Raw genomic sequence first — 7,331 nt, 5'->3', positions numbered from 1 at the left:
TTCGCTAACTGTGCGCTGGTGTATGTGATCTTCACTGGTATAAAATGGGCAACCTTGGTCAAACGGTCAACCACTACCCAAATGGAATCATATCCTGATCTGGTCCTTGGTAAACCGGTGATAAAGTCCATGCCAACTTTATCCCATTTCTAGTCTGGTATTGGCAGCGGTCTTAGCAATCCTGCTGGTTTCTAGTTTTCGGCTTTAACTCTGCTGCACACATCGCACAAGGCAATGAACTCTGCGATGTCTCGTTTTAATCCGCACCACCAAAATGTTTCCTTTAGGTCCATGTACATCTTTGTGTTTCCAGGGTGGATTGAGTACGGTGAATCATGGGCTTCTTGTAAAATTAGCTTTCTGATTTCCTTGTCCTGCGGTACGCAAATGCGTTTACCAAACCATATGGTTCCTTGGTCACCCTGACGAAAATCTTTGGCTTTTCCGATAACCATATTTTCTTTTATTTCCTTTATTTCCAAATCGCCCTTCTGTGCTTCTCTAATCTTATCCAGCAACGTGGGTTGTACTTCCAAAGTAGCCAAGTAACCTTCTGGTACTATTTCCAGTCTGAGGTCTTTGAACTTTTCGCACAATTCTGGCGGTAATTCCCTAGCTGTCAGTCCATTCAAATGGCCCTTGCGGTTCAAAGCGTCAGCTACTACATTAGCCTTGCCTGGATGGTACTGTAAGTTCAGATTATAATTCTTTATCAGCTCTAACCATCTTCTCAGCCTCAGATTCAACTCTTTCTGGGTGAATATATACTTCAGGCTCTTGTGAACTGTGAACAACTCACAGTGTTTTCCCATCAGGTAGTGCCTCCAAGTATTCAAGGCGTGCACTACCGAGGCCAATTCCAAATCATGCGTGGGATAGTTGCCTTTGGGGCTCTTTAGTTGTCGCAAAGCGTACGCTACAACTCTTCCATTCTGCATTAAGACTCCTCCCAATCCTTGACGTGAGGCGTCACAGTATACTTGAAAATCCTCCTGCAGGTCAAGCAAAACAAGGATGGGCGCAGACACTAGTCTTTTCTTCAATTCCTGGAAGCTCTCTTCACATTTCTCATTCCAGGTCTCTTTCTTTAAGAGCTCAGTCATGGGTTTTGCTATCTTGGAGAAGTTTTCAATGAACCTTCGATAATATCCAGCAAGTCCAAGGAAACTGCGGACTTCTCCGACGTTCTTTGGTGCCTCCCATTCTGTAACTGCGGCAACCTTAGCTGGGTCAACAGCTACTCTGGCTCCTGACACTATGTGTCCTAGAAAGCTGACTTCAGACAACCAAAAGTCGCACTTGCTGAATTTGGCATACAGCTTGTGCGCTCTCAGGTTCTCCAATATCATGCGCAGATGCTGCTCATGCTCTTCTTTGCTCTTGGAATAAACCAAGATGTCATCGATAAAAACCACGATAAACTTGTCCAAGAATTCCATGAACACCTTGTTCATCATGTTCATGAAGTATGCTGGTGCATTGGTCAAACCAAAAGGCATCACGGTGTAGTCATACAGTCCATACCTAGTGGTGAAAGCTGTTTCTGGAATGTCCATCTCTCAGATTTTCAGCTGGAAATACCCTGATCGCAGATCGATCTTTGAGAACACTTGTGCTCCCTTCAATTGATCGAACAGATCATTGATTATGGGCAAGGGATACTTATTCTTTATCGTCACCTCATTTAGTGAACGATAGTCAATGCACATCCGCTGGCTCTTGTCCTTCTTTTCCACAAACAGGACAGGTGTTCCCCATGGTGATGAACTGGGGCGAATGAAACCTTTCGCTAACTATTCAGCTAGCTGCTTCTTTAATTCTTTCAACTCATCCATAGCCATCTTATATGGTCTCTTGGCTATGGGTCCACTTCCTGGCATTAACTCAATGAGAAACTCCACATCACGGTCCGGTGGCATGCCTGGTAATTCCTCTGGGAATACGTCTGGGTATTCCTTCACTATTGGTACTTCGTCCATGCTAACACCCTTAAGAACATTAACCTTGGGTTTCTTAAGCTCATGGGTTGACTTGTACCGGATGCGTCTCTTGTCTGGGGTTGTAAGTGTGACAGTCCTCTGGGCACAGTCTACTAAACCTTCATACCGTGTCAGCCAGTCCATTCTCAGGATTAGGTCCAGTCCTCGGGAATCTATAACTATGAGATCAGAGGGAAAAGTGTGTCTCCCAATACTTAGGGGTAGCTGGTGGCAGTGTCGGGTTGCTAGCATTGTTCCACCCGGTGAGTTTACTTTCATAGGTCTACTCATGTTCTCAGAGGGTAGTTTGCCTCTTTCTAGTAATACTCTTGAAATGAATGAATGTGATGCTCCAGTGTCGAATAAAACTAGTACTTCAAAAGCTTTAATGTGGAAGGTGCCAAGTATGATACCTGGTTCCTCGGTGATCTCTTCCACGTCCACGTGATTCACGTGGCCCTTCTGGAGTGGATTGGGCTTGTTCCCAGTGCCATCCTGATTCTCCAGGCAGTTGGTGGCATAGTGTCCCAACTTGTGACACTTGAAGCACTCTACCTTGCTCAGGTCCTTGTTGGCGTTGTGGTTCTGACCATTGTGACCATTGTTGCCCTGGCCATTGCCGCTGCCATTTCCATTGCCATTGATGGGCCTTGGGCGAGTGAACTGATGTTGCTGCTGCTGATGGTGCCGGTTCCCATTGCCACCCTGGTGGTGGTGTCCTTGGTTTCCCTGGCGGTGGTTGTGACCAATACCTCCACTGCGGTGGTTGTTCTGGTTCCCGTTCCTGCTCAAGCAGGAACTGCCACTTCCATCATAGGAAGTTCGCTGCTTCTGGTGCGGGCCTGTGTGGGAGCCTCCTTGGTGAAGTCTCTTCTTGTGGCTTTCCATCTGAGTGAGCTTACTTTCCAAAATGATGGCCTTGTCAATCAAGGACTGGTAAGTGGGGGTGTAAGCAACATCAAGTTGAATCGACAGCTCGTCGTTCAAACCGTCCAAGAACTTCTCTCTGCGGTTGGCATCGGTGTTCACATCGTCCGGCGCGTAGCGGGACAGCTGGTTGAAAACTTCTATATATTCAACACAGAGCGGCTTTCTTGTCGCAGCCTCTGAAATTCCTTCTTCTTCAGGCTGAGCACTCCCGCAGAGATGTGGGCGGTGCGGAAGGCTTCCTGGAACATGTCCCATATGACATTCTCGATTGGGGTGGTGATCTGAAAGTTCTCCCACCAAGATGCGGCGGGTCCTTCTAGCAAATGAGCTGCAAACCGCATTTTTTCTTCATCAGTGCAATTGATGGTGACCAAATTCTTGTTGACTGAACGAAGCCAATCGTCATCCATAATGGGCTCAGTGGAGCTGGAAAAAGTGGGCGGGCGCAAACGCAGAAATCTAGTTAGCATATCCACTTGAGGTGGGTGGTGCTGCTGGTTGTTGTTGTTCTGCTGATTGTTGTTGTTGGCCATTTGCTGAGTAATCAGCTGGAAGAATTGGGTCTGGGCGGCCAATAACTGCTGCATGGTGGCAGCATTTCCATCTGCTTCGGCATTGTTAGCCTCGGTGTTGTTGGCAGGGTTCTGGCGTCTCGGAGACATCTGTTTAGGATAGCATAGATGAGGAAACAGATAGAATAGAGCTAAGGATGTCTAAACCCCCAAAACAAGATATTGACTCAAGCATATAGCAATCATACACTCAATCAATCATAAAAGGTTTTGGAAATTATAGCAAATCACACTTGTTCATGATGAGGTACTGCCCATAAGAAAAAGTACGGAAAAAGCAATCGATCTACATTGTCAAACACATAGCTTGTATGGTCAATGACTAACTTGCAACACTGATAACGACAAAGCTGATAAAGACTGGCAGGCATCAACTAGACTAAGAGGCTGATGGTGTGGTCCCGTTCGCCTTCCTCTTGGAGCGGGTGTTGGTGGCAGGGGTGTCCATCTCGTGGACCTCCTGGGGCTCCTCCTCCTCAGTCGGTACCTCCTCCTGAGGCTCCATCTCCTCATCCCGTGGCTGAGGTGGGACCTGGTCTGGCGCCGGTGCGGCAGCTGCTGCGATGAACGCCTAGAACTGCTCACAGTAGTAGCGAGCCTGGTCCCTCTCATACTGCAGCTGCTCTTTGGCGTCTCCCATGTTGAGGACAGTGTTCTCCAACATGGCCTTGTCCTCCAGCCACTGGGTCTTCTCTCCCATCAGATTACCAACCTGCTCCTTGGCTAGGTCGGCCCTGGTCATCTCGTGCTCGAGGCAAGACTCCAAATCCACGGTGTTTATCTCCATGTTCTCGAAGTGGGTCGTCACTGGGGTTGCATCCTCGTCGTTGGTTGTGGCCACTGCCGAGCATGCATGGTTCCGCCTTCCAAAGAGGAGGAAGGGGGAGTCCTCGGGGAACTCGTGCCGATAGTCCCGGCACACCTATGCGAAGGCGCACTGCATGGCGAACTGAAGGCCCTGCTCGAAGGTGGGGTAGCGGATGATGAAGGTGATATCCGGCGTTGCTGGCGCGGTCTCCCGCCCACGGATCTTCGCTTCGATCTCCCACCGTGGCTGCCATCCCTCGGGTGCGGCGGTCTCGATTCGGCCTCTGAACCTGGGTGGTGGCAGGTCGAGGAACGCACACAGTGCCGCCAAAGGGGCATTGAACAGCTGGTCATCGTCCGTGGAGGGGTAGTAGACTCGGGTAAACGGCGGTACGTTGCCGAACAGGGTTGGGCTTCCCATCTATACAAAACAAGAAGGAAGGTAAGGGAGTATCAGTGACATGATCAAATGGTCGGATGTATGTAGAAAATAAAATAAAAGCTAGTAAAGTGGGAATAAAGTGATAAAGATTAATATAGATGGTGGAATTGCAAAAGAAAATTGGATGCATAACATTTGTGGATAGCACGGCAACATGATTGTAGTGGTGGTTTGTACAATAAAACAAATATGCATCTGTGGTATAATTAAAATAAGCATGCATATGTGGTATAATAGAAGAAACATGCATCTGTGGTATAAGGCATAGTATTTGGTGTATATGTAGAATAAATCAACAAACATGTCATGCATATGTAAGATATAAATGCAAAGGTTCAGATGAATAGGGATAAGGAGTAAAATATATGTATATGTATATAAAGATCAGATAGGGATAAGGAATAATACTAAGGTTTGATCTTATCCTAATCCAAGCTAGAGTCACGTTCCTACAGGCAACACATTGCTCTGATACCATCTGAAGCGATCCTCCCCCTTACAGGGTTCGATCTGTGTGCTTACTGTGCTAGTCCCTGGATCAACTCACTAGCACACATAGTTTCATGATGAAATATACAGAAACAAAGGTCAAAAGTACTTTATTACATCGCATCATTCAGAATTTAAATAGTACTTACAACCTCGCATGACCACTTGGGCTAGCATAAACAAATACTGTTTCAACACCATAAAATATTGTTTTCGAAATTGCAGCGGAATAAGGGTAGAACATAGGGGCCACACTACTCCAAAGTGAGAGCATGTTGGAATGTAAGCACATGACCCACAACACAACGACGAACCTCACTCATCGTCGGATCCACCTGCATTGTTAATTGCAGCCACTACGTGGTCAATACATTTGAATGTATTGGCAAGTTCACCAGAGTTATAAAGGACCTACAAGGTACATGCATATTTTGGCTAGGAGGGGTTTGGCTATTTGCGTAAAAGCATCATTGTTCAATCCTATCATTTTTAATCAAATAGTTTTGAATTCTATTGGACACGGGATAGAAACATCCATGCTCCTATTAACCTAAGCACATTGAGTAGAAACATCAATGCTCCACCCGGTTCAATCCATTCATTTTATTAGGAAATTAGAATGAGTGAGACCTTCCTTACAGCCCCAATATCTAGTGTCTCATAATTGTCCGTAACCGGGGACACGGCTAAGTACTTAGTTTGACACTCTCGAGAGGTGGTACACTTTACCCACAAGAAATCGACGTGTTAATCCCTTGCTGTCCTCAAGGTAGAGTAGCAACGGCATCGATTACAGGAATTTTCAGAACATATTCCCCCAAACCACCTGAGGGACGCGTTCGAACCTACACTGCTACATACCGATGTCACCTCGGATCCAGGTTCATATTTCTTACATCCATCCTGGCAGAGCCCATAATACCATGTGGTTGTACTGGAAGCTAGTAAACAGGAAACTAGTCCAGTTTCTGGTTACCCCGGGTGGCATTCCTCAGTTGCAACGCAGACGCTCCCATAGAAATGGCGAGACGACTCATAGAAATGGACCCATAGAAATGGACCTGACGTCGCATACATCTCCAATTCCTCAAAGCAGCCCACCCAGGATGATTCATTGAATTACTTGTTTTGCCATATACTAGGAAAACCATATTGTAATTCAATAGTATCACATTGTAATAATACCACCCTTGTATATTATCATAGCATAGCATTTTACAACTACGATGGCAATTGGTGGTGAGGACATGGCAAGGGTATCCTATACTACTAGGAGAGATCATAGCTAGCATAGATACAATATTAATCCTAACAATGCACTAATAAAATCTAGTGCACAATAAAATTAATAGGATGATGGTCAAAGTGAACTTGCCTTGATAGCAGTTCATATTCAAGCACTCTTCACAATCACACAGTTCGCTCTCCGAGAAAACTAAACAATATAAACAATACATACATAAACATACAATACAATCAAATGAAAAAGAGTACGCCATGATGCAATGCAGAACATGTGACACGATTTGATTTGTTTTATGTGGGTGATCAACTGATCCTAAGCATTAGTATTTAAAATTAATGCTTTTAGGGTTTTAAACAAAAGGCAAAAACAATTAGATAAAACCCTAGTTTATAATTTTTTGGCATCAGTCAAATAGTTTACTTCAAAATAATTATTGCTCTGTCCCAATGGACAGAGATAATAAAAAAAAAATAGGGCACTACTCTCGATTAAAAATGACTTCTAAATAATTAGTTATGAATTAAATGGTATTAAACCCTATTCTGCAAATTGACTGTGGTTTAAAAATTCAAATTTAAATTTAAACAGTGCCAAAATATACTACAGGTTGAGAGCTTTCCAAAAAGGTCAAATTTGTCAAATTTGGCCAAAGGGTTTAAAAGTTATAAGCATTTGAAATTACAGGGGCTTTTCTGTAAAAGTGCCATTTAATCAAACCTGGGGATTAAAAATACATTTATTTTTCTATTTAAAGTGCCACGTGTCAGCTCCTGGTTGGAAGATACCGTTTCGTTTGAGTGAAATAAACCCGATCTAATCTTGGCCGTAGATTAAGGATGGACGTTCGAGATTGAAGATGGAGCTCA

The sequence above is a fragment of the Brachypodium distachyon genome, chromosome 3 (assembly GCF_000005505.3).
Source record: "Brachypodium distachyon strain Bd21 chromosome 3, Brachypodium_distachyon_v3.0, whole genome shotgun sequence".
Classification (NCBI taxonomy): domain Eukaryota; kingdom Viridiplantae; phylum Streptophyta; class Magnoliopsida; order Poales; family Poaceae; genus Brachypodium; species Brachypodium distachyon.
Note: the sequence above shows the minus strand (reverse complement) of the source record.